At 44.6% G+C, this 20,974-nt stretch overlaps 1 protein-coding gene across 1 annotated transcript in view; it reads right to left on the bottom strand.

The window, feature by feature from the left end:
* The window catches only part of LOC124589533 (leukocyte elastase inhibitor-like), a 64,446-nt gene that overhangs the window by 13,660 nt on the left and 29,812 nt on the right, over window positions 1–20,974 (bottom strand). The gene's annotated exons all lie outside the window — the stretch shown is intronic.

The raw sequence follows: 20,974 nt of genomic DNA on the forward strand, positions 1-20,974 counted from the left end.
TGATTATTAAACGGTAATTTTACACACAGTGTGTTATCATTTTTTATTGCGGCAGTAAGACATAGCCTTTCTGTGTACTCGTAGAATGAAGGTATCGCAGTATGAAATTGATAAGTAACGGTTGAGAATTACGGGGAAAAACAGGAAAAGGAATAAATAGGTCAGACAGTAGATTGAAGTGATGAAATAATTATGACCGTAACGCAACTGGAGATGTACTGGACAAGTAGACAGGGAGATGGATAGCAGATAGATCAAGTATGTTCATGGAAGAGACAGTTTAATGGAAGGTTGATAGATGACTAGAAAACAGGTAGCAGCAACATTCATCTGAAGACCATAATGGCGGAAAAAATGTGGGGGCGATCTTTATCTACTAGTCGATGTTCAGTGGCTTTTGATGATGATGATGCTGATGATGATGATGATGAAATACTGCAGTGTACTACCGAGATAACAATTGGACGGAATAGGTGTGGCAAAATATCTCAGTGAGCACAAGCACTGGAACTAAAATACGTCATCTCCTTTAGGTAGCTATGGAAGACTTCGTTGATTTTAATCGGATGTTAATTTAAACGGCAACCAGCCGCAAGTGCGGTTTTAAATATTTTATTTAGACAGTTACCGGTTTATGATTTCGCACTCGTTACTGGTGTGGTGCAGTGGTGTGTATTTCTTTGTTGCGAATGATTCTGTATTTGTGCTACGCATTTTAAAATTAAACCTCTTTGCCCATGCTTTATAAGAGTGCTGGTAATTTCCTTGGAAAGTGCTTTAACGCACTCTCAGCTTGTCCAAACATTGTCCATATTCACGTGATAGTGAAATTGGGCAAAATTTTGTAAAAGTTGAGTATGTGTACCAGCGCAGCTTCCACAGAATGTAACAGCGTTCATATACGGGGTGGTCAAAAAGTCTCTCCGCACAGACGTATGATTTTTAGCCGCACTGCAGTATGCCGCAGTGAATATACTGAAATAAAATTTAGTGAAATATAAGTCATTAATTTATTGAATATTCATTTTTACTTACAAATTATCACATTAAATGTTGAAAGTGTCCCCCCCCCCCTTTGTTGAATACACAATTCAATTCGTATAACCATGATTCTAAACACAAGCTGTAACATTTCTTCTGTAACAGAAACAGTGAATGTGGATATTGCAGTTTTCAGTTCATCGATGGATTTTGGCGGGTTTTATAGACAGTTGCTTTCGCTGCACCCCAGAAGAAAAAGTCTGGTGGTGTTCGGTCAGGCGATCGTGGAGGCCAAAGTCCCTGTGAAATTATGCGATCACCAAAAACATTAGCAAACAGTGACATTGAAACGCGAGCTGTATGCGCGGTTGCACCATCTTGGTGAAAATAACCGTTAAGTATTTCAGTTAACGCAAGTTCTCCTATGAATGGGTACAGAATGCCGCTGCAGTATCGTTGTGCGTTTATTGTTTCGTTGAAAAATATGGGACCCACAATCCGACGTCTAGAAGTTGCAATCCAAACTCGTATTTTCAGAGAATGAAGTGGCTCCTCATGAGTACACAATGGATTTGCAGTACTCCACATACGAGAATTTTGCGAGTTTATGTGCCCGGATAAATGAAACCACGCCTCATGAGTGAAAAAGTTTCATGAAGAATGTCCCTTCCATTTTGTTGAACGAAATTTTTGAATCGTTGACAATAATGCAGTCTCTTGCCATGATCAGTATTTTTCAGTTCTTGCACGACTGTCACTTTGTATGGGAAAAGCTTTAATTTCTTTCCTTACAGCGGTGTGGGTCGTTCCGACACTAACATCGATTTCCTGGGCGAGTTTTCTTACTGACTTGTTCGGACTCATGGACATTTTATCGGAAGTATCGAGTAGTTTATCCGCAGACAAAACGCTAGGACGACCACTTCTCAGTGCATCTGTCACTGAACCCGTACTTCGAAATTCGTTAGTTAAATCTCGCACAGTATCGCGATGTGGGAGTGTTGTCTCCGGGAAAACTGAATTAAATGTTTGACCAACTGAAACTGTGTATTTACCGCCAGCTTTGAACACTTGTTCGATTAAAAACAGACGCTCTTCAATGGTTAGCATGTTAACAGTGACAAAAACGAAACAAACGAACAACAGAACTGAACTTAAACGTTCATGTCAACACGTAGCGGCACACACCAACGACACTACTGACGCTGGCTGAGATAAACGAAATGCTGGGAGAGTCCACTAGAAGGGAAGTAACCCAGGCAGGCGAACAATCATACGGCACGCGTGGCTAACAATCATATAGCACTGCGGAGAGACTTTTTGAACACCCCGTAGTTCACTTGCTAAAATATATTAATTTTAAAATGGATAACACAGATACAGTACGAATTTGCCACAAGGAAATACACACCATTGCTCAACACCAGTAACGAGTACGAAACGAGGTCCCAGCTGGAAAGTAACGACCCTTGCAATAGCCATCTGCAGGTGGATTTGTAATAGCTCTTCAAAATGGTTGGTTCAAATGGCTCTGAGCACTATGGGACTTAACATCTGAGGTCATCAGTCCCCTAGACTTAGAACTACTTAAACCTAACTAACCTAAGAACATCACACACATCCATGTCCGAGGCAGGATTCGAACCTGCGACCATAGCAGTCGCGCGGTTCCGGACTGTAATAGCTCTGAAAGAGGTAATCGGCTCATTTAAATAAACTATTAAAACCACAGTCGAGGCTGGTTGCTGTTTAAACTATAATCCTCATAATTATCCTATAGTCACGGTTCTCAGTATATCATGTGGTCAAACAAGTGCTGTGCCATTGTGAGAGATACATATGGGAGCGAATGTGCTGCGACTTAACCCAGTTCACTACTACTAGCGCCTCGTCATTATAACGCACCTGTTCGTACCATACATAGTATTGTGTCGTAATCTAAGAATGAAATTAAAAATTAAATGCCGGCCGTAGTGGCCGAGCGGTTCTAGGCGCTTCAGTCTGGAACCGCGCGACCGCTACGGTCGCAGTTTCGCATCCTGCCTCGGGCATGGATGTGTGTGATGTCCTTAGGTTAGTTAGGTTTAAGTAGTTCTAAGTCTAGGGGACTGATGGCCTCACATGTTAAAGTCCCTTAGTGCTCAGAATCATTTTTTTTTTTAAATTAAAATAACTTTTCCAAAGTCAATCAAATTTTTCTGGGTTTGTGATCGCATTGTCAACTAAAAAATTTTATAGTTGACAATGCGGTCCAAAACCCAGAAGAATTTTATTGGCTGTGAGAACCGCCGCGGAAGCCTACGTTTACAACTTTTCCTAGCTTTGTCAGGTTATGCTTCTGTACATTAACGCTAAAATTGTTGAATCTCAGATTAATCAGATGAATACGTTTTGCTAAATATATCGTTTTAAGAAAAAAAGTGGCACTAAATAATGTAGCTATAACGCCAAAAATTGTACAGAATGTGAAAATGTGTGTCACAGTCAAAAATTGCAAATCTCAACTTCATCGGTGCAATATTTCGGTCAAAATTGGCATTTTTACGGAAATTTGAAGGCGCTGAATATTTGACTCAGAAAGACGAAAATTGGTGTATAACGTCAGTTTGATATAAAAGCACTAACTGTGTCACTCCATTGAGCTACCTCTAATTAGTTTTTATTTACTTACTAAAAACTAAATTTGGAAGTAAATAGTCGCTATTCATAATACACTCCTGGAAATTGAAATAAGAACACCGTGAATTCATTGTCCCAGGAAGGGGAAACTTTATTGACACATTCCTGGGGTCAGATACATCACATGATCACACTGACAGAACCACAGGCACATAGACACAGGCAACAGAGCATGCACAATGTCGGCACTAGTACAGTGTATATCTGCCTTTCGCAGCAATGCAGGCTGCTATTCTCCCATGGAGACGATCGTAGAGATGCTGGATGTAGTCCTGTGGAACGGCTTGCCATGCCATTTCCACCTGGCGCCTCAGTTAGACCAGCGTTCGTGCTGGACGTGCAGACCGCGTGAGACGACGCTTCATCCAGACCCAAACATGCTCAATGGGGGACAGATCCGGAGATCTTGCTGGCCAGGGTAGTTGACTTACGCCTTCTAGAGCACGTTGGGTGGCACGGGATACATGCGGACGTGCATTGTCCTGTTGGAACAGCAAGTTCCCTTGCCGGTCTAGGAATGGTAGAACGATGGGTTCGATGACGGTTTGGATGTACCGTGCACTATTCAGTGTCCCCTCGACGATCACCAGTGGTGTACGGCCAGTGTAGGAGATCGCTCCCCACACCATGATGCCGGGTGTTGGACCTGTGTGCCTCGGTCGTATGCAGTCCTGATTGTGGCGCTCACCTGCACGGCGCCAAACACGCATACGACCATCATTGGCACCAAGGCAGAAGCGACTCTCATCGCTGAAGACGACACGTCTCCATTCGTCCCTCCATTCACGCCTGTCGCGACACCACTGGAGGCGGGCTGCACGATGTTGGGGCGTGAGCGGAAGACGGCCTAACGGTGTGCGGGACCGTAGCCGAGCTTCATGGAGACGGTTGCGAATGGTCCTCGCCGATACCCCAGGAGCAACAGTGTCCCTAATTTGCTGGGAAGTGGCGGTGCGGTCCCCTACGGCACTGCGTAGGATCCTACGGTCTTGGCGTGCATCCGTGCGTCGCTGCGGTCCGGTCCCAGGTCGACGGGCACGTGCACCTTCCGCCGACCACTGGCGACAACATCGATGTACTGTGGAGACCTCACGCCCCACGTGTTGAGCAATTCGGCGGTACGTCCACCCGGCCTCCCGCATGCCCACTATACGCCCTCGCTCAAAGTCCGTCAACTGCACATACGGTTCACGTCCACGCTGTCGCGGCATGCTACCAGTGTTAAAGACTGCGATGGAGCTCCGTATGCCACGGCAAACTGGCTGACACTGACGGCGGCGGTGCACAAATGCTGCGCAGCTAGCGCCATTCGACGGCCAACACCGCGGTTCCTGGTGTGTCCGCTGTGCCGTGCGTGTGATCATCGCTTGTACAGCCCTCTCGCAGTGTCCGGAGCAAGTATGGTGGGTCTGACACACCGGTGTCAATGTGTTCTTTTTTCCATTTCCAGGAGTGTAGATTAAAATGATTTATAGAAAGTTCTAATTACAGCATTTAGGTGCTGCTAGTTGTGCTACAGCGGTTGATAGCAGTTGTTCCGTTCGGCCGTCCGTTGCGCCCACATATAAATACGACCAGAGAGTCAGTTCGAAATGACACTTCGTAGCGAGATATCATCGTGTAGTTTCGTAAATCGCGTAGAGCCGTAATTTGAAATATGGCGATTTGCCACACACTGGCATGCAGATAAATGTATGAAGTAGTTTCGTCTTCAGTGGATAAGTAATAACAATAGAGAACAGCTAGATCAACATACAAGAAAGTGGAATAGTGATATGGTGTTGTAGCTTTTGCACAGTTTCACCAGAAAGAGGCATCAGGTCACCGTAGGGATGTGTGCACAGTAAAGCGGTTGCAGTGTATTTCGTTGCGGAGTACCCACGTAACTTTTACATGCGACGTAAGTATAAAACTTAGTATGGAAAAATTACTCTAACGTCACGTTTTTAATTTCAGATAGTCGTCGATTAGTAGAAACATTTCTTTCGTTCCAAATCCTGCTGTGAAAAAGGGAATTATGACTAAAAATAAAAATACTCTGATATTCAACTGCCTTCACTGAACGAACGTAGAAATAAGTTTCGTGAAACATTAATTGTAATAGCCTTGAAACTTTGTATGGTATACTCTTTAATAATGACACGTTGTGGATGTTTCAGGGCTGTGTTCACAATGAAGTAGTTCTTGCAAGAGGAATAAACTGAACAAGAGAATTACAGCGATGAATCAAAGGAAGTCACTGGTATTTGGAGCACCACGAAACTGGCGAGGAGGGTTTGCGACTCGAAAGGAATAACTTTCAGCGAAGCCTCTCGCTGCTGAGTGAAACATACGATCTCACTGGCTGAGTTACTTCTCCAATAACCTCGCTGCGAAGCCCGCCAGTCCCGCACAATTTGTTGGGTGTTCTGTGAACAGTTTGGAAACGATAGGAGGAACACCTCTGACGTGAGAACTGTACCTCAGACCGTGAGGGACGTTCGTTTCGTCCGCTGAAGTAGCGTTATCCGCTGAGAACGCGATTTTTGCTTGTGATACTGGTCCGGGAAATATTTTTGCCCCACATAACAGTTGGCGATACTAGCAACAAGCATCATTGCTGTATGGTGTAGAGGTCACTAGTAAAGTTAAGGGGGCCAAACAGTGTCGTATCGCCCTTGATCTGCTATGTCCAAGAGATTAAGCATAAAGATCGACACGGTTATGTATTTCATTGCAACACAGGGAACGCCGATGCAGGTAGTTTTTCACTTGAACGGTAGTACATTTCTTTGAGAAATTCTTTAATAATTTCTGCGCTTTTCTTGTCAGAGCTGGTCAAAGTTCTGTGAAACTTAAGTTACACTGAGATCATATGTGTTAACTCTCTCAGTATACTGTGTTCGCTTTAAAAATTGAGCCTCCGGCTAATGGCTCAAATCGTTGTTTGAACATGCGCAATGTATTCTAGCCTTGCTCTTCATATGCAAATACTATTCCCCACCTACCCAACACTTAATTACACTTCGATGCCGTACGATGTATCCACCTGATGTATCCACTAGTCCCGTATTTTCGTCAAGTTCAGCCATAAAACGATTTTTTCTCCAATTCGCTTCAATATCTCTTCATTAATTATCGATCAACACGGCTCATCTTTAACATTATTTTGTCACACTCCATTCGAGAAGTCGATTTTCACTTCTAGTCTGAATTGTTTATCATCCACATTTAACTCCCATATAAGCTGCATTCTCAATAAATACTTGTCGAGAAGATTTCCTAACACAGAAATTTGTTTTAGATGCTAACTCATTTGTATTTTTCTCGAAACGTTTTGTAGCAGTTGCCAATTCTCGTTTTATGTCGTCTCTAATTCGACCATCGTCAGTCATATTTCAGCCCAAGTAGCAAAACTCATCTCCCACGATTACTGTCTGGTACCCTAAACTATATCTTCAGCATCGCCTCACTTAATTAAACTAGTAGTCATGTTTTACTTTTTTGATATTTAGCTTATAATCTCTTTTCAAGACACCAGGCATTATTTTGATCCACGTAGTCCTTATTTGTTTCTGACACAATTACACTGTCACTAGCAAACTTTAAAGTTATAATTTATTCTCTCTGCTCTCTCATTCCTTTTCCTAATTTCTCCATAGTTTCCTGAACTGCTTGCTGACCGTGGAAAATGAATAACGTGGAGAATAGGCTACACTTCTGTGTCACTGCCTTCTCAATTACTGTCTCTCTTTCACATCTTCACTCCCCGCATGTTAATCGCTCTACCTTCAGAATTTGAAAGCGTATTTCTCTCAGCACTGTTAAAAGGTTCTTTTCTCAGTCGAGAAATGTTATAAACCTAACTTTGCACCTTTTTTCAGTGTGTCTTCCAGGTACGTCGTTGAGGCCACATTGCTCCACGTGTTCCTGTGTTCAATAAGTAATGCACCACTTTTTTTCTGAAAGCAAGTAGGTTTTATGCAAGATTCCAATACGCCATACTACAAAACTCTATTTTTCATGACATCCTGCATTCAGTGTGACGGCCTTTCTCCACCTTATTGGGAGAGTTTGTATGCCCGCACGATACCACTCTACTGATCGAAGTCGCAGCCAAGGTCGTGGTTCGTCGATAGCCTCCCCATCAGTCACGTACTGCTTCCCGCGGAGTGTATCATTCATCAGATGGAAGTCGGAAGGTGCGAGATCCGGACTGTAGGGTAGATGAGGAAGTACGGTCCAGTGAAGTTTTGTGAGGCCTTGTGTTGTCATGCACAAGGCGAAGTTCGTTTACATGTTTGTGGCGACGAATTCGCTGAAGTTGTAAGTAGGCTGTTTAAGTTTTTTTTATTGCTAACGCCACCTTTGTATAAAAATCACTGGCTGTGCTGTGTGCAGTCTGTGGCTAGTTTGCATTGTTGTCTTCCATTGTATTGTTGGGCAGCGGCAGCTGGATGTGAACAGCGCGTAGCGTTGCGCAGTTGGAGGTGAGCCGCCAGCAGTGGTGGATGTGGGGAGAGAGATGGCGGAGTTTTGTAATTTGTCATGAACTGCTATATATATTATGACTATCAAGGTAAATACATTGTTTGTTCTCTATTAATATCTTTCATTTGCTAACTATCCCTATCAGTAGTTAGTGCCTTCCATAGTTTGAATCTTTTATTTAGCTGGCAGTAGTGGCGCTCGCTGTACTGCAGTAGTTCGAGTAATGAAGATTTTTGTGAGGTAAGTGATTTCTGAAAGGTATAGTTTAATGTTACTCAGGGCTATTCTTTTGCAGGGATTTTTGAAAGTCAGATTGCGTTGCGCTAAAAATATTGTGTGTCACTTTAAGCACAGTCATGTATAATTCTTCAAATTCCAGGTTCGAATCCTGGCAGGGCCGCCATATGAAACGTCCCCTTTGAAGAATTATTCAGTGTCCCCTCGACGATCACCAGTGGTGTACGGCCAGTGTAGGAGATCGCTCCCCACACCATGATGCCGGGTGTTGGCCCTGTGTGCCTCGGTCGTATGCAGTCCTGATTGTGGCGCTCACCTGCACGGCGCCAAACACGCATACGACCATCATTGGCACCAAGGCAGAAGTGACTCTCATCGCTGAAGACGACACGTCTCCATTCGTCCCTCCATTCACGCCTGTCGCAACACCACTGGAGGCGGGCTGCACGATGTTGGGGCATGAGCGGAAGACGGCCTAACGGTGTGCGGGACCGTAGCCCAGCTTCATGGAGACGGTTGCGAATGGTCCTCGCCGATACCCCAGGAGCAACAGTGTCCCTAATTTGCTGGGAAGTGGCGGTGCGGTCCCCTACGGCACTGTGTAGGATCCTACGGTCTTGGCGTGCATCCGTGCGTCGCTGCGGTCCGGTCCCAGGTCGACGGGCACGTGCACCTTCCGCCGACCACTGGCGACAACATCGATGTACTGTGGAGACCTCACGCCCCACGTGTTGAGCAATTCGGCGGTACGTCCACCCGGCCTCCCGCATGCCCACTATACGCCCTCGCTCAAAGTCCGTCAACTGCACATACGGTTCACGTCCACGCTGTCGCGGCATGCTACCAGTGTTAAAGACTGCGATGGAGCTCCGTATGCCACGGCAAACTGGCTGACACTGACGGCGGCGGTGCACAAATGCTGTGCAGCTAGCGCCATTCGACGGCTAACACCGCGGTTCCTGGTGTGTCCGCTGTGCCGTGCGTGTGATCATTGCTTGTACAGCCCTCTCGCGGTGTCCGGAGCAAGTATGGTGGGTCTGACACACCGGTGTCAATGTGTTCTTTTTTCCATTTCCAGGAGTGTATATAGAGGACAACAGCGGTCCTATCACACTTCCCTGGGGCAGTCCTGACGATGTTCTTGTCTCTGGTGAACACTCGCCATCGCGAACAACATACTGGATTCTATTATTAAGACGTCTTTGAGCCGTGTGCGGCTCTGGCTCTTGCCATTCATAACTTGGCCTCTTGTAATAGCGGTAGTGGCGTCTCGTTCCCTTCTTGTGTTAATGGCACCACTGAGTTTGCTAGTATTGTTCGTCCGCGAGTGGCAGCAGCAGCGATTATCAATAGCCAGTACTGTGGTACTATCTTTGGTGCGACCGCTTGCATTTCTGAGTCGTAGTGTGTGTCAAGTAGAGATGGGAAAAACTGTTCTTTTCAGAGATCGGATCAGAACTGTTCACTCCCTGAAATGAACTAGCTCTTTTTCATGACTCACCACTCATTCACAATAGAAAATAAATGGAAGGCACATTGCCCTTTAAACTTGGTTTATTCCAGTACTATACCTGTATTTTGATCTTATTTGATCCTATTTTGAAGTAACACAGATAATGAGTAAGAATTTTGTATTGTTTATTGAAATTTCCACGATATGAGAAAGTTTTTGATTATTGATTTATTTTGCACTATCGTGGTTTTATGGGTGATCGGAAAATGTTGTAACTTGGGATTTACATTAACAATATATTTGGCTATAATGTATTAAAATTTCATTACCCTCGTACAAATACATCGGAAGCCATATATTTTTAAAGTGAACGTTTCCTTCCGAAGACGCCTAAAATCGCAAAATCCGTACCAGAATAAGAAAATATATATATATAAATTTGACTGTAAGACTAAAGTGCTGCATATAGCCTTACGCAGAATAAAACAAGGAAAATATTGGTGTATCACATTTTGCAGTATGTTTATCGGTTGGCTAGTAATTAAAGCGTAAATTCGAGTGTCCATAATAGAAATCCTATAGTAAGAGGAGTCGTCAGGAACCTAATCTGATCAGTTTAAACAAATAAAAATAAAATAAAAACAAATGATGTATACATAACATATTAATGTAATATACATAGCGGTATTACTACGAAGAACAATATCCAGTAGAGACGAACTCCTATGCAGAGGCGCTGAGTCAAGCAGGTCGAGCCGCGAGCTGTATTACTGCGTGAGCTAAGACCGCAGAGACCAGAGTGACACCTGAGTTGCTTTGCTCAACGCTCTGGCTAGAGTCGAGAACGGTGGGGTGAGCGTTGAGCGGGCGAGTTCCGAGGGTGGGGGGAGCGGTGAACGGCCACCAGTCACCCGCTCCGAGACGAGTCACCCGTTCTCTTGCGAGCAGGTTGTTGCAAGTAGTTCTTATGTTCTCCGCTAGGAGGCTCTCTGTCTTGTTGCTCGCATCGACCGCCCAGAGGGCAGGACGTGCGACTGAAACGATCGCCGACGGAGTGCGATGTTAAGTTAAGCTGCTCCAGACACTGCATGCGGCAGAGGAAGCACAGAGACGGCATGGCATATGTGAAACACAAAATCCAATGCGGCACTGCACAATGCAGGCAGCCAAGACAGAAGCAGGGCAGAGGCTGGCGCTGGCTGTGTTGTGTGGCGTGGTGTGCAGTGTGCTCTGACCAGCAGAGGCCCCGCTGATATGCTCTGTCTCTCTCTCTTTCTCTCTCTCTCTCTCTCTCTCTCCCGTGGGAAACGTTTGGAGCTACCGTTCTTTTTTTCTGAATCACTGATTGTTCACTCCTTTGAAAGATTCAACTCTATGAATCAGTTCAGGAGCGGATCCCCCATCTCTAGTGTCAAGCAGTTCGGCTTCGGACGGAGCAGCAAGGAGGTCCGCAGCGCGAGGGCAGGCGGGGACCACTGGCAGCTTGCAGGCACTGTGGGATCGAGGAGCTGTAGCCGACGACCGAACCCAGGACGTTTCAAGTTGAGTGAACCTTATCCAGTAGCGAAACCACCACTGTTTGAGATCTCGCTGTTGTTTGCGTGTTGCTGCTCCCAGGGTCGGTGAGACCAACTGCAACAAGTGGAGTCTGTCAGGTTGGCAGAAGCTATTAGCTGCCTTCTGCTGCTTCATATTAGTTTGAATTTGGTGGTGTTATTGGTGAAGTGCAACCAGCGGTATCTTACTGCCTAGTGGCCGCAAACGCCCCAGTTACCTGCCCTGGAGGTTAGCGTGTTTTGCAGCAGTGTACTTTTCCTCGTCGTGTCGATGCTGTCCAGCATGGCGTGTAATTTGACAGCTTCCTTGTTTGGGGTATGGATAATTGTTTGTCTTCTCTACCTTGGTTACAGTGGTTCCTTCAACCTTTTGGTGTTTTAAACACCTGATTCTGGAGACGAAGTGCTGTCTGTCTCTTCACCCTCGCCTGAATTATTCCATCGTTGTACTGGTTATCTGGCATTAGGTGGATTTGGTAAGAGGGTCGATCGGCGTTTAAGCCGTCTCTAGTTTGAATTGCCCTCCTGACGTGAACATTACTCTAGGCTGCCAGTCTCACCGCTTGCACAGCTATAGTGAACTTCCTCAGGTCGATCCGTGGAGTACTGTCTGTGGATCACTCCGTATTACTTCGTCAAATTGTCACAATAGTTTAAAATTTCCCTTTATGTTTTAAGGTGTAATTGCCTTCCTCACTTGTAATTCAGGCCGTCAGCTGTTAATTGTTTGTAACATTGCTTGTGGCCTTCAGCCGACAAATAATTTTGAAATCTTTCTTAGTAAGGCCTTCAGCCGTCAGTGTACTAAATTCCTTTAAAATGATTGTTGAAAATTATTTCCGCAAATAAAGTGTATGTGTTTACTGTAGCCAACAGTAGCTGATTAAGGTCCCATCCACAATCGTTGCCTTATCCTGCCTCTCTCTGACTACTAGGTCTCAGTCTTCGAGCCACTCACATGTATGTGAAGTTATTCCAAATGCTCTTACCTTCGTTAACAGCCTACAAAGCAGCACCGTGTCAAATGCTTTCCGGAAAGCTAGAAATATGGAATCTGTTTGTTCCTTTTCATCCATGGTTACCAGTTAATGAGTGAGGGATTTGGCAGAGTGGTAAATAGGAGCAATCCTATTTGGCCTTGCCCAAACACCGTGTGTAAAATTGCTATATTTGTTGCTGTTTCGCGGCTAACTGTTCAACAGGGCTCCAAGCAGTGGTGTAACGTATGTGGCCACGGAACACGACGTCAGAATTGTGGTCTAGAATAAGATCCTGACTGAAAGGGACAGGAGACGTGTTTCACGGCTTGTGAATCAAAATCGCATCAAAAGCCGACAGGAATTGCTGCAGGCAGTGAATGAAGTTCCATCGCAACTCATTAGCGACACAGCAATGCGGTGGGGACTGCATCCAATGAACATTTGCTGTTGGTCACCTTGAAAGGCGCCATGGTTCGCACAGGCTCACCAAGGCGACAGAAATGAAGTTCATCGGGCAGCGAGAATATGTGACTGGTTTTCTGAACAAACTCCCACCCTATTATATCTCGATTGGCCTGCAACATCACCTGACTTTAACTCATAGAAAATCTGTGGGATGTGTTGGAACAGAGCCCAAAACGCCGACATCAGAATCCCTGCAATTTGGTGGAACTGCACGATCAAATTCTGAGCGAGTACCTTAACCTCGCTGCGACGCACCTGCACAATCTTGTGGGCTTACTTCCTACCAAATCCAGGTAGTTATTAAGACCAGTGGCAGAATTTTACGATGTTAAATGATGCTTGTAACGATTTCTCCGATTTACCCAGTGAGATTTTGAAGCTACGAAGAGGTCATCCTTGCTATTATCACGCACCATCTGCAGATCTGCATCTGTAGCGCCGTATACTATACTTTCTCTTGAAAATAATGTGTACACGTTTGTTTGCGGAAAATACATTTTTGCTAAAGAGAACAGACTTTAAAACATCAGGTTAGAAATGGCGAAATATTACTACAAGAGCTGATGTAAAGACACCTTGAAACACGATAGCTCCTTTCTGCCAGTGTGTTATCACTGCACGTCGACCATGTTAGTCCGATGAATCGAGTCATTTGGCACACACACACACACACACACACACACACACACACACACACACACACACACCACCACCACCATCACCACCACCACCACCACCACCTCCACCTCACTTCCACGGCTTGCGTCAACGGTTTCGGGCTAAATGACCGCCTGGTTCGAGCTGTACATTATCCACAGCGCTCCAAAGCGACCAGTGTGGTCTTTTAAGGGAATGACTAACGTTCTGTCCGCTGTGCTTATGCCATCAACAGCAAACGGAACAGGATTAAACAGACGTTCTGCAACTGGAAAACAGAGCGAGCGCTATTAGCTGTTTTGACTGCACAGTAAGATTCTGCCCCATTTAGGTCCATCGCCTCTGCGATTCATCGACCACTTGCGTGAAATGGAGTTGTATCTTCAGAGACAGCAGCAACACGTCCAAGCTTTCAAGATCGCGTTGTAAGGATTCGGATCGGGATGTTGACTATTGGTAAGCGATGTGGCCCTGTTTTTCCTGACACAATTAATCGTTGCCCTCCACAATAATGAATAAGGAACTCGTTACTACGAAATTAAAAAAGAATCGCATTTAACACAGTTTAATACATTGAAGTGCATGGTAACTCACTCTGACATATATTGACAATGCATTGGCAAGACTGGTTAAGGGGAACTGGGGTCTGATTTTAATAAAAGCACATCAGTATGAAACAATTATATTCGTGGAGTAGTACTGTGATTGCCAACATGTTGATATTAAAAGAGATAGCGCTAGAGAAGGATGTTCGTTTGTAACTGTGGCCAGAGTTGAAAGGATATTGATCACAAGTTCTGCAAGCAAATCTTCAGAATAAAGCTTGATATTATAAAAACACAGTAAAAATATTTTGACTCTCCCTACAGTTCATCTCACTGTCGCAGCTAGAGCTCACCATATTAAACTGGCGATTTTGGGCCAAAAACTTTCATCTGCAGCCTAGTTTAGGCAGATACGTTTCTCAATGAGACACCTGGTTGCAGAGACGTCTGGCTGGCAAGGTGCAGCAAAGATACTGAGGGAGATGCAGGTGGAGAAGTCTGGTCGAGAAGAGATGTACTTAGTGCTTCCGAAAAGGAAGATTCGTTATTTTGTGTTTATCGGATTTCACATTCTTTGAATTGGCTAAACAACGGAAAATTAGAAATTTGTGGTAAGTTCTTATAGGACCAAACTACTGAGGTCATCGGTCCCTAATCTTACATACTATGTAACCTAACTTAAACTAATTTACCCTAAGGACGACACACACACCCAGGCCCGAGGGAGAACGCGAACCTCCGACGGGGGGAGCCGCGCGGACCGTGACAAGATGCCCTAGACCGCGCGGCTACCCCGCGCTGAGCTGAACAATGGATATTGCGAGTGCTGACCAGTAAAAAGAGCCTTACAAGAAGCTGTTCCACTTGCCTGCCTCTTGTTTCAGTTAGTTAACCAGTAACACTCTCCAAAACACTTGCCACTGAAAAACAGTGACCTGATCTACTTCCATATCTGACTATGGCCAGTGAGGTTGAAACTCGGCAGCACATTCGAGTCTCTCTCTTTAATTTCTATATTATTTACGTTTCCAGTCCTCATTGTTGTTACATTGTGTTAATGTATTGCGAATACATAGAAAGAAGGATCCTTTATTGTATGATTATATGATAGCGGAACAAACACTGGTAGCAGTTACTTCTGTAAAATATCGGGGAGTATGCGTGCGGAACGATTTGAAGTGGAATGATCATATAAAATTAATTGTTGGTAAGGCGGGTACCAGGTTGAGATTCATTGGGAGAGTGCTTAGAAAATGTAGTCCATCAACAAAGGAGGTGGCTTACAAAACACTCGTTAGACCTATACTTGATTATTGCTCATCAGTGTGGAATCCGTACCAGATCGGGTTGACGGAGGAGATAGAGAAGATCCAAAGAAGAGCGGCGCGTTTCGTCACAGGGTTATTTGGTAACCGTGCTAGCGTTACGGAGATGTTTAATAAACTCAAGTGGCAGACTCTGCAAGAGAGGCGCTCTGCATCGCGGTGTAGATTGCTCGCCAGGTTTCGAGGGGGTGCGTTTCTGGATGAGGTATCGAATATATTGCTTCCCCATACTTATACCTCCCGAGGAGATCACGAATGTAAAATTAGAGAGATTAGAGCGCGAACGGAGGCTTTCAGACAGTCGTTCTTCCCGCGAACCATACGCGACTGGAAGAGGAAAGGGAGGTAATGACAGTGGCACGTAAAGTGCCCTCCGCCACACACACCATTGGGTGGCTTGCGGAGTATAAATTTAGATGTAGATGTAGATGTAAACATTCAGATGTTTGGGGTACCTGAGCTTGGCAGCATCCTAAACCTTTATAGTGTGCTAACTCCCGAGTTCTTACTCCATTTTCCGATGTTATCTATTGCAGTAGATGTATTTCAAACAAGCCCTGCTTACTGTATAATAATCACAAAAGAATTCTTCCAGACTTTGCCAAAAATGGCATAGCTCCACTTGCAACAGACTCTGTTGTTGGCCGTGCACAATGTGAAATTGTATTTGAATTGTGACTTCCGAAAAGCAGTGCCTAGGTGCGGCTCTTCAAAGCAAAGGCCGGTCTGACCAAATGGCACTGACCTCAACAGCCGCCAGGAGTTCTTCCAGAAATTCTCCAGGGCCAACCGCAAATGTCAGCTAACATGACCTGCTGCGCGTCCACTGGCTTGGAATCCAGGTCAATAAGCCTCTTATTTAGGTATACCTTGGAATTCAGTATGAAATATAATGTATATTAACATGTATGTTAACTAAGTACTGGCAGTCACTGGTACTGATACACATCTCATTGGATTGATCTCTCTAACTTTCGTTTTTGTTGGTTACAAAACAGATTTGGGAAGAAATAGTTGTGTAATAGTGTACCGTTCAGTGCAGGAAGTCATACCTTTCTCATGGTTGCCCCAGAAAGTAGTGTAACTGTTTTTGAAGCTGTATTTTCTGGTGGATAAGCAGCCATTTCAATTATTTGCATAGTGTTGGCTGACTACAGCAGTCATAAAATCCATATGGTGACAGTGACAGCGCCGAAAGAGGCCTGATCAGTTGTCTTCGTTGCAAAGTCGCGCGTGGTACCCGCGCGGTCTCAGGCGCCTTGTTATGGTTCGCCCCCCCCCCTCCCCCGCCCCCGGCGCTTCGGAGGTTGGAGTCCTCTCTCGGGCATGGGTACGTCTGTTGTCCTAGTAGTGTGTTAGCCTAGGGAGCGATAACCTCAGCAATTTGGTCCCATAGGAACTTACCTCAACTTTCCAAATTTCGCTGCAAATTCCGATCTAAAAATCCCCATAGCAAGCAATCCTATATTTAGTCCCTGACGTGAGTCATTGCGGGTACATTAGTTCCCAATAAATAGATCACACAGCAAGATCTAAGGCATGAGGACGCTTAATTAGGAGACATGTTAAGGAAAGCTCACAGTTTGGAATTCACACAGACAGCAGAAGAGCAATGTGTAGACGAATGGGAAGTGTCCACGTTGCAGGCAGTGCCATGTCGGCATCCACTTAAGAAGACAACTCAGTGAAATATAGTTATGGTTTTCCACAAAAGCTGGTAATAGAGTTATAAATAAGTTAGAGGTCACAAGTTGTTACAAGGACGTCGCATTCATTGCAGAAATGGAATACATATATGTTGTTAGGATCAACATTTTTTTGACTCATCTGTCTTCTGACTTGTTTAGTGCTGCTGGCCACGAATTCCTCTCCTGTGCCAACCTTTACAGCTCAGAGTAGCACCTGAAACCTACGTCGTCAATTATTTGCCGGATCTATTCCGCTCTCTGTCTTCCTCTACAGTTTTTGCCCTCTACAGCTCCCTATAGTACCATGGAAGTCATTCTGCGATGTCTTAATGGATATCCTGTCCCTTCTCCTTATCAGTGTTTCCACATATTCCTTTCCTCTCTGGTTCTGCGTAGAACCTCCTCATTCCTTACCTTATCAGTCCACCTAATTTTCAACATTCGCCTGTAGCACCACATCTCAAATGCTTCGATTCTCTTCTGTTCCAGTTTTCCCACAGTCAATGTTTCACTACCTTACAGTGCTGTGCTCCAGACGTACATTCTTAGAAATTTCTTCCTAAAATTATATTTGGTACTAGTAGACTTCTCTGGGTCAGGGATGACCTTTTTGCCATTGCTAGTCTGCTTTTGATGTCCTTCTTGCTCCATCTGTCACTGGTTATTTTGCTGCCTATATAGTAGAATCCCTTAACTTCATTTACTTCGTGACCATCAAACCTGACGTTAAGTTTCTCGCTGTTCTTATTTCTGCTACTCCGCATTAGTTCCATCTTTCTTCGATTTACTCTCAATCCATATTTTGCACTCATTAGACTGTTCATTCCATTCAGCAGTTCATGTAATTCTTCTTTCACTCGGGGTAGCAATTTCATAAGCGAATCGTAACATTGGTATCCTATCTCCTTGAGCTTTAATTCCACTCCTGAACCTTTCTTTTATGTCTATCATTGCTTCTTCGATGTACAATTGAACAATAGGGGTGAAAGATAACATCCCTGTCTTGAACCCTTTTTAAGCATAGCACTTCGTAGTTGGATAGTCCACTCTAATTATATCCCCTTCGCTCTTGTACATATTGTCTATTATCCATCTCTCCCTAAAGCTTACCCCTATTTTTCTCAGAATTTCGCTTGCTCCATTTGACATTGTCGAACACTTTTTCCATGTCGACAAATCCTATGAACGTGTCTTGATTTTTCTGTAGTCTTACTTCCATTATCAACCGCAACGACAGAATTGCCTCTCTGGTGCCTTTACCTTTTATAAAGCCAAACTCATCGTCATTTAACACATTCTCAATTTTCTTTTCCATTCTTCTGTATATTATTCTTGTCAGCAACTTGGACGCGTGAGATGTTAAGCTGAGTGCGCTATAATTCTCGCTCTTGTCAGCTGTTGCAGTCTTCGGAACTGTGTGGATGATATTTTTGCGAAAGTCAGATGGTGTGTCGCCAGACTTATAGATTCTACATACCAACCTGAATAGTCGATTTGTTGCCCTTCCCCCAATGATTTAGAAATTCTGATGGAATGTTATCTATCCCTTCTGCTGTATTTGATCGTAGGTTCTCCAAAGCTTTCTTAGACTCTGATTATAACACTGGATCATTTGTTTCTTTTAAATCGACTCCTGTTTCTTCTTCAAACACATGAGACAAATCTTCTACCTCACAGAGGCCTTCCGTGCACTCTTTCCACCTATCCGCTCTCTCCTCTGCATTTAAAAGTGGAACTCCCGTTGCACTCTTTTTGACTTTCCTATGTGCTGAGTCAGTCCTTCTGACAATCATTTCCTTTTCGATTTCTTCACATTTTTTCATGAAGCCATTTCGTCTTGGCGTCCTTGCCTATTTATTTCGTTGCTCAGCGACTTGTATTTCTGTATTCCTGAATCTCCTTGAGCATTCTCGTACGTTCTTCTTTCATCGATGACCTGAAGTGTTTCTTCTGTTATGTACGGTTTCTTTGCAGTGTATCCTGTGGATACACGTTATGTGTCTTCCTTGTACCTATGTTTTCCTTTCCAACTTCTGTGATTGCCATTTCTGGAGATGTCCATTGCTCTTCAACTGTACTGCCTAGTGAGCTGTTTCTTACAGCCTTTGAGAGCTTCAAGTGCATCTCGTCATTCTTTAGTACTTCTGAATCCAATTTCTTTGCTTATTGATTCTTCCTGATTAATATCTTAAAATTTCAGCCTACTCTTCATCACTACTATATTGTGATCTGAGTCTATATCTGCTCCTGGGTACGACTTCCAGTCCATTATCTGATTCCGCAATCTCTGTCTGACCATGATGTAATGTAACTGAAATCTTCCCGCATCACCCGGCCTTTCCCACGTACACCTCCTCCTCTTGTGAATCTCGAATAAAGTATTCGCTGTTACTAGCTGAAAACTATTACAGAACTCAATCAGTCTTCCTCCTCTCTCATTCCCTGTCCCAAGCTCATATTGTCCTGTAACCTTTTCTTCTGTTCCTTCCCTTGAAGCTGCATTCCCCCCTCCCATGAGCAATAGATTTTCATCTCCCTTTACATACTGTGTTACTCTTTCAGTATCCTCATATACTTTCTCTGTCTCTTAAGAGATTTTGTGATTTCTGCCATTATTTTCTTAGAATATAATGAGCTGGAACCTGCAAAAATATCTTAATTCTGGATCTCCTAAGGAATTGGCACTGACAGACCCAGAGATGTTCAACCAACACAATCATCACCAACATTTTACTCATCTTCTGTGGGTATCAAGGTGTCTCGTACACCTCCTGCACCAGATGTGGGAGGGCTCGCCAAGTCAGTCCCGACGAAAAATGCGTAGGTATCACACAAGTGCCAATTCTGGGAAGGGGAGAATGTAGCATCAGAGCCTACAGAGACGTATCTTGAGATGGGGATATGCTCGTGTTAGCCTCAGATATGGACTCAGCCCCACCGTTTAGCAAGTCAGATGCTACAGCAGTCCCCGTGATCCTAGAGGACGCACAGCCGCCTAGAATAAACTCTCTGGCGCTGCGGAATATTGGCAGAGACCTTACTAACATGTATTACGCAACTATGGTAACTGGCAGAACTTGGACTACAACAATTGCTATTGTCCTGAATTGGTGTCTTGATCTCGACACACTATTCTACGACGGCACGGCGTATATCTTTACTGTATGAGTACTTGATTTCTGTGATACACTACTGGCCATTAAAATTGCTACACCACGAAGATGACGTGCTACAGACGTGAAATTTAAACGACCGGAAGAAGATGCTGTGATATTCAAATGATTAGCTTCTCAGGGCATTCGCACAAGGTTGGCGCCGGTGGCGAAATTTACAACGTGCTGACATGAGGAAAGTTTCGAACCGCTTTCTTATACACAAACAGCAGTTGACCAGCGTTGCCTGGTGAAGCGTTATTGTGATGCCTCGTGTAAGGAGGCGAAATGCGTACCATCACGTTTCCGACTTTGATAAAGGTCGGATTGTAGCCTATCGCGATTGCGGTTTATCGTATCGCGACATTGCTGCTCGCGTTGGTCGAGATCCAATGACTGTTAGAAGAATATGGAATCGGTGGGTTCAGGAGGGTAATACGGAACGCCGTGCTGGATGCCAACGGACTCGCATCACTAGCAGTCGAGATGACAAGCATCTTATCCGCATGACTGTAACGGATCGTGCAGCCACGTCTAGAACCCTGAGTCAACAGATGGGGACGTTTGCAAGACAACAACCATCTGTACGAACAGTTCGACGACGTTTGCAGGAGCACGGAATATCAACACGGAGACCATGGCTGTGGTTACCAAAGACGCTGGATCACAGACAGGAGCGCCTGCGATGGTGTACTCAACGACGAACCTGGGTGCACGAATGGCAAAACGTCATTTTTTTCGGATGAATCCGGGTTCTGTTTACAGCATCATGATGGTCGCATCCGT

Source organism: Schistocerca americana, chromosome 2, assembly GCF_021461395.2.
Source record: "Schistocerca americana isolate TAMUIC-IGC-003095 chromosome 2, iqSchAmer2.1, whole genome shotgun sequence".
Lineage (NCBI taxonomy): Eukaryota > Metazoa > Arthropoda > Insecta > Orthoptera > Acrididae > Schistocerca > Schistocerca americana.